This window comes from Bidens hawaiensis, unplaced genomic scaffold (assembly GCF_021521415.1).
Source record: "Bidens hawaiensis isolate Kalapana, Puna unplaced genomic scaffold, B.hawaiensis_p1.1 tig00007614_1, whole genome shotgun sequence".
Taxonomy (NCBI): Eukaryota; Viridiplantae; Streptophyta; class Magnoliopsida; order Asterales; family Asteraceae; genus Bidens; species Bidens hawaiensis.
The window spans coordinates 1,152,365-1,162,722 of record NW_027491530.1 but is presented as its reverse complement, the minus strand read 5'-3'; the positions used below and the strand labels follow the sequence as shown (position 1 = coordinate 1,162,722).

At 37.0% G+C, this 10,358-nt stretch overlaps 1 pseudogene; it reads left to right on the top strand.

The window, feature by feature from the left end:
• The first annotated feature begins 116 nt into the window (after positions 1 to 116).
• LOC143635615 (topless-related protein 4-like) lies at positions 117 to 5,000 on the top strand (annotated as a pseudogene).
• Positions 5,001 to 10,358: the final 5,358 nt, after the last annotated feature.

Below are 10,358 nucleotides of genomic sequence, written 5' to 3'. Positions count from 1 at the left end.
CGAAATTATAGGCATTTATTGAGAATAAAAAACCCTAAACGTTTGTACTTTGTATTGATTGCATTGTAAATTATTGAGTTTTTCGCATTTTGCTTACTTTATTGCTGACGTGGCAGCTCTATCAAAGCACGTCAGGACTCCTCCTGCTAGCGGTCCAGCTGTCGAGTATTCAAACTGGTGACCCTGAACATGTACTCAAAAGAACAAGGGCATCTGGGCCATCTGATGAAGTATGCCTAAGTGTATACACTAACTTGAATTGGATTATTTTTTGTAACACTAATTTTTTTGAAATGAAAAGTCAACTACATGCCAAACGGTGAATATCCTTGATCTTGTTACAGGTTCCTGTAAACGTGTTACCCGTTGGTTACAGCGGTCAAAAGCTCAAGGCTCGTATTCATCTGAAGATCTCCACCGAAAGCGGTTGTGATGACACTAAATCAGAGTTCGTCTGTCAAGAGTATGGATTTTCACCCCTTAAAGCAATCCCTGCTTCTTGGTTAGTTCCCAAATGTGAAAACATATTATTAAACTTTTGTTATACTGTTACGATTTCTTAAATGTTCAATCTTGGTATTTATTTAATGCGATTACTTGTTTTGTGTTGGTATCATAGTTGGAACGAACGCGGGAGAGTTTTCGATATGGATCTTAGGTACCCAAGACAAGCTTAGCTCACAAGAATTTTAAGATTTGGAGATCTTAGCTGCTTGTCAAGACGTCCTTATCAGTCAACTTTGACCAATGACTATACTGCAGCAAGTACAAACCGTAGTAACTTGGAGCCCTGATGGAACCCTTCTTGGTAACCTGATAATCATTACAATCTTCCATATAACACGAATATAAACGGCATTAACTTTAGGTTTGACCTTTTAATATTTGAATATCATGAACTTTCATATAGGTGCTGCGTACTCGACAGAACATTGTGCAGATATACTCATATCATGGTGATGGTGATATAAGAAATATCACTTGGAGGTAGTTCGTTCGTCATATAACCCGTATATAGTTTATTTTTGTTATTTTTCCTTTTTTTAGTATTACTGGATTTTGTTTGATACAGATGAGGCTCACAATGGCAGTGTTAATGATCTTGCTTTTTCTTTCCCAAATCAAACACTCAGCATTGTAACATGTGGAGATGATAGATTAATAAAGGTTAATATCTCATTACTTTAGCTTCATTAAAAGTTTTATAAAATTATAAAACCGACCTGTGCATAATATAAAGGTTTCATACAGGTATGGAACGCAGTAACTGGTGAAAAAGAGAATCAGTTTGACGGTCACGAAGCACCTGTATATTGTATTTGCCCACATTTCAGAGAAAACATTCAGGTTTCACACTGTTTCTCTCAAATTCGTAATTTCGTATTACTTGGTATTTCACTAACCTTCGTTTCTCCAAAACTAGTTTATTTTCTCAAACCGCAACTGACGGGAGTATAAAAGTGTGGCTGTATGACAACGTGGGCCAAGACTTGACTATTCTGCGCCAGGTCATTCACCATCCACCATGGCGTATAGTTATGGACGGGACCCGGTTATTTTCATGTGGGACGAATAAAGGACAATCGTTCATTGTGGAGTGGAATGAAGCCGAAGGTTCTATCAAACAGACTTATAACGGGCTCGGGAAACGGGCGAACAGGCCTGTACAGTTTGACACTACAAAAAACCGTTACATTGTTGCTGGTGATGAATGGTTGGTTAAGTATTGGAATATGGACAATGCTAACACGCTGATGGTTATGGATGCTGATGGTGGTTTACCGGTAATAATAATCTATCATCATATATGTTCATTTAGGCCTGTAAACGAACCGATCGTTTAGTGAACCGGTCAGCGAGAGGTTTGTTTATTTAAACGAACGAACACGAACAAAATTTTGTGTTTATTTGGTTAAACAAACGAACATGAACACATGTCTTGTTCGTTCATTTATGTTCGTGAGCATTCGTCTACGTTTGTTAATATATTCATTACAAGTTTTAGGCCCATTACAGTTTAGAGTAGTTTTAGTTACATTTTAGACCCAATAGATTGTTTCTGACATTTACTTAGAATGGGATCTAGCTCAGTTATGTTTATTCATTGATGTTCAGTTATATTCGTTCGTTTATGTTCATAAACCGTTCATTTATACTGTTAATGAGTGAACAAAAGCATGCTAGATTTCTTAACGAACGAACATGAACAAGTAAACCCTGTTCGTTTAACTATTTGTGTTCCATTAAAGTTAAACAAATGAACATGCTACGTTCGTGTCCGTTTGGTTCGTTTACACGCCTATGTTTATTAAAACAAACCATTTTCTACTTGCTGATAATAAAGGTTCATAAATTACTCATTTACAGGCTTCACCTTGTGTTCGGTTTAACAAAGACGGAATATTACTGGCTGTTTCAACAAACAACAATGGAATCAAAATTCTAGCAAACTCAGATGGAGTAAGGCTTCTTAAAAATGTTGAGAAGCGTTCTTTTGATGCCTCTAGAATTGCATCTTCATCTGCTGCAAAGGTTAAAACATCATTATTCTTGTTTTCATAACTCAGACCGTTAAATTAAATTTACACTAAATTAAAAACTTGAACAGATTACAGCATTGACCACATCTGGTCCTGCTGTGTTGACCACAACGCCTCCCATAACGATGACAGTGAGTGTTAGTGGTTTTAATCTTGATATTGATATATATTTTGTCCTAAGTTTGTGCTCATTAATAACATGTATTAATTAAATATTCACGGCATGCAAATTGTGATTATAGAATAATGAGAATCAGAATTTGGTAGAAAGGCCTCGAATTGTAGACGAGGTCACTGACAGATCTAGAATGGGGAAAGTGACAGAAATCACAGAACCGTCACATTTTCATTGTATAAGGCTTCCTGATAGTACATCTTCAGCGATGCGGGTACGTTTTATAATATACTAAGTAGATACGATACGGCTTTATAAAAATTTAACCCGTTACATAATGTGTTTTCTTTTGTTTTTCATTACAGGTCAGAAGATTGATGTACACGAATTCAGGACTTGCGGTTTTAGCCCTAGCAGCCAATGCGGTTCATAAACTATGGAAATGGCCGAAAACTGATAATAATTCTACTGGGAAGGTATTTTTTTTCTTAAATCTTGTTAATCTTTCTATTAAGTTAATCTTTTTGGTTAGTGATTATGGGTATTTGGCTATTCTAGGCAACTGCTAGCGTGGCCCCTCAGATGTGGCAACCGCCTAGTGGTATATTAATGACAAATGATATTAGTGACACAAACACCGAGGATTCGACTGCGTGTGTTGCATTATCGAAAAATGACTCGTATTGTTCGTCTGCTTCAGGTGGAAAGATTTCCTTGTTAAATATGATGACATTTAAGGTAATAATAATATGTATGCCATATTTCAGTAAATTTTCATTACAATATTACATCCTTATTTACTTATTTATTTATTTATTTATATGCAGGTTATGACTACATTTATGTCTCCTCCTCCTGCAGCAACATTTCTGGTCTTTCATCCACTAGATAATAATATGATTGCTGTAGGCATGGATGATTGTTCTATCCACATATACAATGTCCGCGTCGATGAGGTGGTTTCAATATCTTATATTTTATTCTTATTAAAATTCCAAGTCGATAGTACATAAAGTAATCAATTATCATCTGTTTGACCAGGTCAAATCAAAGCTTATAGGCCATTATAAACGAGTAACGGGCCTTGCATTCTCCACTGCTCTGAAAATCCTGGTATCTGCCGGTGCTGATTCTCAGGTGATATTTCTGTTCGCATAATAAAAAGAGTGTGTTATTGAATTTATGATGACCCTTTATATATTTTATTTAATTGCAGTTGTGTGTGTGGAGTATTGATGGATGGGAGAAGCAATCAACCAGACACTTATATACTCCCGGGGGACGCGTTCACGCTCCTTATGCTGAGACTCATGTGCAGTTTCATCAAGATCAAATACATTTGTTAGTTGTTCATGGAACTCAGATTGCTATTTTTCAAGCGCCTAGAATGGACTGTTTGAAGCAGGTATGTATCTTGATCTTAAATGAATCTAGCGGTGAATCATGCTTGTTTTTTTAATTTATTTATTACTTATGTTTCATGTTTAGTGGGGCCCACGGGAGGCAACTGGTGCAATCACACATGCTGCTTATTCGTGTGATAGCCAAACAATATATGTGACCCTTGAAGATGGAAGTATTGATATTCTATCGGCTTCAACACTCAGGTTGCGTTGTCGGATCAGTCCCGCTTCGTACTTGCCTTCAAATCCAGTGTGAGTATTATTATTTCCTTATTTCCTGTGTTATGATATTTAGCATTTATTGGGTGGGTTCACATGAGAACCGCCAACCATTAAATACTTGAGAACCATTAATGAACTTAAAAGTCACTAATGAATATCTTTTTACGTGGTGGAACTTTCGTAATCAAGGTAAAAATTTATTTTACTTGGTGCCATTTTCGTAAGATAAAAATATGCCACATGAGAACATGATCTTGCCGGTGAATACACCATACAGTTTCTAATAGTGTATTCACAATGTTTACTTGTATTCCAGAGTTGAATACATGTATTCACCAGTGAATATATGAACAGTTTCTGATAATGTATTCACAAGTGTTACTTGTATCCAAAATACACTATATTTAGTGTATGTATACATTATGTTTTTATGTTAATTACACAAATGCCACTACACACACATACATATGCACTTGTTAATAATAAATTTTGTGATTTTGTAGACTAAGGGTGTATCCAGTTGTGGTTGCTGCACATCCAACTGAACCCAACCAGTTTGCTATGGGACTCACGGACGGTGGGGTGTGTGTACTTGAGCCACTTGTGTCAGAAGGGAAGTGGGGTGGCTCACCCGGTGCTGAAAGTGGTGCGGGCTCAAGTAGTGGTGTGGCGGCGGTGGCTGCTGGTGCTGTAACCGCAACCGATGAAGCTCAGAGATAGTTTTCTTTCTTTTTAATACCTGAAACATAGTGTTTAGGTTGGTGGAGCAACATGGTTCACATCATGTTGCTATTTCATTTAGAGACAAGCAAAGTTAATGTTTGATTAGTAAATGCCATCTGAAACAAGCTAAGGGATGGGATTTTGGGGGAAGTTATGTGATTGAATGCTCAGGCTGTTTTTTACAAACTATAATTAGATTTGTCATTTGTTCATCTTTGAACCTGTTTTCTTTTTATATGTGGTTTGTCAAATACTTGGCTTATATCTCTTTAGAAATACGCGTTTTATTACGCGTTTTTTGAATGATTGAAATATTGTTATTTATTATGGTACTGATATGAGGGTTCAGGTTGATACCTGAAACCTTAAGGCTGCCCAAATTGCTTAGGGTTGTTAAAATATGCTTGGAAAACGCTTGTTCGTTTTCGGCTATGTTCAGTTTGTAGCCGCTCATGAATAGGCTCTTGCTTGGTTTGGTTTGATCCGGCTCGTGAACAGCTCTAAGTTGGATCCTTTGAGCCCGGCTCATGAACAGCTCTATGTTGGATCCTTTGAGTTATTATTCGTTGGATTGCTGGCGGCTAAAGAAAACTTGGACATTTGTAAAGACTAGTAGATATGGTTAAGAATATACATATACTTGGCATAAACCGCTATCACATTAAGTTGAAAGTGAAAATTATGAAGTGAATGGTGAAAATAACAGACAAATTTAATAAGCAATTGAGGTTCGTGAAGTGTTACGTGAAAGAACCTTGTCCAGAAGGTTGAGAATCCGGAGTGAAGCACGACATGGACGAATTCCCACGGTGGGCGCCATTCGGTTCTCCTAGTAACATACGTACGATTCGGAGTGGAACGCCAAGGTGGACGCCAATCATTTTGTTTTACTCCCACTTCAGTTATCACTTCTCCCATGTTCATTAGGAACCTTCGGTTATTAGGCAACATGGGTAAAGGGTCTCTTACACCCGTCTTAAGGGCTGGTGGTTTGACAAGCAGGTTCAAGCTAGGGTGTTGGAACAATTTGAAAGATTTGGTTTTCGTTGTGATCTTTGGGTTTGGTGTAGGTGCACATTTTAGTGCCAACGGGCCAGTTGGAGGGGCTTGTTTTGGTGGTGTTATGGTAAGAAAAATGGGTGGTGATTGGGTTGGTGTTGGCGTTGTGGTGGCGGAAGCGGTGGCAGCGGTTCGCGCTATGGGTGCGGAAGCGACTGGTGTTGGGAACCGAGGTCGGTTTCTGAGAAGATTGATCATCTCCGCAAGTGTTGACTCGATTCGAGCCAACGACTCGTTCCATTTTTGAGCGTCCATAGAGGGGATCAAGACCGCTCTGATACCACTGTTACGAACCGTGTTCGTTAATCAAATGGTCCAAAGAAATAGACAGAAACCAAAATAAAATTCATAGATTTTTAGAAGAGACTTTGATTTATCAAATCATAAGAATTTCATTCATAATATCATACGAAACCTAAACTCCTTATAAAGGATTACTTTTTAACAAGAAAATAGGAACTAGACACTTAACGTGAGAACATGGGTAAAACTCTAACCACCCACTACATGCAAAATTCATAAAAATAAATAACTAAAACATTAACTAATAAAGGTACATAACATTCCCGCGCGCTTCGAAACGTTCTTGTCCTCAATAACGGTACGGTATGCCATGGTGGTCGCCATTTGAGCCGGGCAACCACATACGGAGCAGTAGCAACGGTTAGCCACGGTGGGTGCCAATCGTTTTTGTTTTTAGCAGCTTTTACCATGTCAGTTTCATGAAACCCAACTTCAAAAGCATGTGTATGTTCACGAGAGTTCGGCAATATTCTGTTATACGCGGGAACAAAGAAACTGTGGATCCAAACACTAATGGAAATTTTTTGGCAGCAAGTTCTTGTGTCATGGGATGGAAGTATGGAGCAGTTGGGACGGTTTTTGGGTTTGCCGTTTCCAGTAGCGCGGCTAGTTTTTGTGGCACTAGTGTCGCCACAAACAGGCCCGGCCCGTGGGCCAACTAACTAAGGCCATTGCCTTGGGCCTCCAATCTTTTTAGGCCTCCAAGTATTATGCCTGCATACAATTTATGTTATGACCTGATAATTAGGCCCAATTCCTTTTGGTTATGACCTGATAGGAAAAATAGAAAAGAAAAAGAACAAAACAACAAAAGGACGCATAGATAGCATAGATCTCTGATAGGAAAAAAAATATTTTTCTTTTAAAAAATTTTTAACAACACCAATTATAAACTTAATAGATTATTGTTTGTCTCAAGCCCGGGTAAAAAAGAAAAGTTTATATCAAATTGTTTTTAAAAAAGGCCTCAACATTTAGTTCGTTTTTGGCCTTCATAAACGTTGAGACGGCCCTGGCCACAAATGTGGTTGGCAGTTCCGCCTCTAGGGCTGGTGGTGGCGTGGCTATTTTTACGGCCGGTGGTGGTAGTAGTGCGGAAGCAGAAACCGGTGGTGGCGGTGGTGTGGCAACTTTCATGGCCGGTGGTGGTTGTGGCAGTGAGGCGGTAGTGGCTGTTGTTGGCGTTGTGGTGGCGGAAGCAGTGGCAAAAACGGTTGGTGGAGGTGACGGATTGTGGCGGGCTTCATGCACGGTTCGAATCGATCGAAGTGCGGCGAACACAGTTTGAAATTGGTACTCGAGCCTCGCAAATGATTCATTCACCCATTGACGGAACTCGGTTTCGGATAAAGTTTGAGCAGCCATAAGTCCGGGGGATCACGGCAGCTCTGATACCACTGTTACTAACCGTGTTCGTTAATCAAATGGTCCAAAGAAAATAGACGGAAACCAGAATAGAATTCATATTTTCATTCATATTCTATGTTACGGTACAAACTAGGCTTTATATAGAGCCTTCAAGAAAATAACTAAACCACGATCTGGCACCACACTCACGTTTCCATACCTTCAACTTTATGCCATGCAACTTTTATATTTTCTTTGTTTTTCTTTAGTTTGATAATTGTCGGTTTAGTGTCTTTATAGTGGATGGTTTATTAAGTAGTGGGTCCGTTATGTATCTTGGCTATATAAGCCACTAGTTCTTATGTGTTGGAAATTATGAATGAAAAATGATGATTTGATAAATCAAATTCTCTTCCAAAAATCTATGAATTCTATTCTAGTTTCCGTCTATTTTCTTTGGACCATTTGATTAACAACATTACGCTGATTGGAATGATAATAATGTAGAACAGATTTCTGAGGGAGAATTGCAAACAGCAAGAAAGATATTGTGTTCAAATTGCTAGTTTCAGCAGCTAAACAGAGTGAGAGCTCGATTTAGAGAATGAAGACCAAGAAGAAGGTGTTGAGACCCACAACTTAACTGATTTCTTAACTATTTTTAAAATTAACTCCTTCCATTGACCTTTTTAACTAGTATCAATATTCACCCGCTTTTCTATATTATATTTCCCTTATATTTTTACCCATACCATAAACATCAAAGTTGTTTTCCTTGAGGGATGACTGTATGATCTGAAGCTTAAATGAATTACAGCCGTCAATCAGGTGACCAAATGGTCTTCAAAGTAAAATCTTTTTTTACTCAAAAGGTCGTTTATGGTTGCTAGCTAGCTTATGAATCAATTCACTTTACATGCTTACTAATTCTAAGTTTTTAAGTTAATACCTTCTACGATGACTTTAAAATTGTTTGCCTTTTGTTTTGTTTTTACCAAAAGAACTATAAAAATGTTCATCAATAATAGATCATATATGACATACACATTTGGTAAAATTTAAAGATAAATAATATAATATAAAAGTAACAAATAATATACAAAAGTTAAGTTGGATAAGAGTAAAATGAAATCAACTAGGTAAGTAAACCCGCCGCGTTGCAGCGACGAAGCTACGCGCATTCGGTCGGTGTCAGTATAATTCGTTACAACACCGGCACTAAATGCAAATAATAATAATAATAATATCGTAAAAATTCAAACCCTATGGAGAAAGGGTTTGAGAATTTAGAATTTGGATTTTGATGTTATGATTTGAGGATTTAGGGTTTACAAGATATAAGCGTTTAAAAGAAGATAAAAAAAACAAAGGAAATAATGAAGTTACCAAATTATCCCTGACTTAACGGAAAAAATAAACGGGGTCAGAAAAAAAGTACTAAAAATGCAAGTTTTTTGAAACTAAGGTAGTCATTTGCACAAAATAAAGAATAAGTACTAAAGTTGCATAGTTGGTCAAACCACGTGTACTAAAATGTCACTTAACTCAACTAATAGCGACACATGAATGATTTATGATAAAAAAAAAGACATTAACATGTTTAAAACGATCATTTACCCAGGCGTTAGTAAAACCCGGGTTCACGATGACGATATGGTATCGTAACTAAACTCAAAAAATATTTTTAAAATTATCACATTTAAAAGAAAACGGAAAAAAAACACAATAAACTAAAATGATCTAAGCAAATACAAAACAATAAAGTGTCAGCTATCGAGCCATCTTAAAGATTCAACTAAAAAAATAAAAAACCCCTTTAAAATAAAAATGCAAGAAAGAGACTGAGCCATCTTCAAAATAAAAATGCAAGACTGGGGGCTTGAACATGAGAAATAGGATAGACAATTGGAGTTTTAAGGATAGCAGTGCTAACCATCAGACCAACATATAAGAATTAGTATTGTTACCTAAATAGTTACCTAAATAAGTGATCTAGAAGTAGAAGGCAGTTTTTGGCATCGACATTTTTGATAATTATCTATATATATTATCCATTCAAACTCTGAAAAGTAGAGTTTTTTTTTTTCACTAAAGTAGGGGTTGGGGATAAAATATTTATTAAAATAGGTTATTTTCAAAATAATTATCCTATCTAAAGCCTAGTTCTATACTAAGGGCATAAGGGCATGTGTACTGGGCTACAAATTGGAGCGTTTTTGAGCGATTTTCGGAAAAAAACCGCCCCCCGACGATAATAGGGGGCAACTGGGGGGAGGGGGCGACGTGTTTTTGTCGCGTGCTAAAGTTTGAAGAATATTATTATCTTATTATTATTATGTGTATGAAATATATATATATATATATATGGTGAGGTTACTGTACAATAATTGCTTAACGTACGATAGATGCGCGAGACGCTAAAAGGCAAAAACAAAAATGCTCAAAGGCAAAAAATTCTAAAACGCTTAGCCAAAAAACTAAAACGCTCAGCTAAAAATCTAAAACGCTCAAAAACGGTTTTCTTGAAAAAAAAGTAAAAATTTGATCGATTAACGATCCAAAACTATTTTTTTCCGTGAACCAATGATTAAGTGGATATGTATTGACGATTCTGAGATGTTGGGATGTGATTTCATGGATCGATTT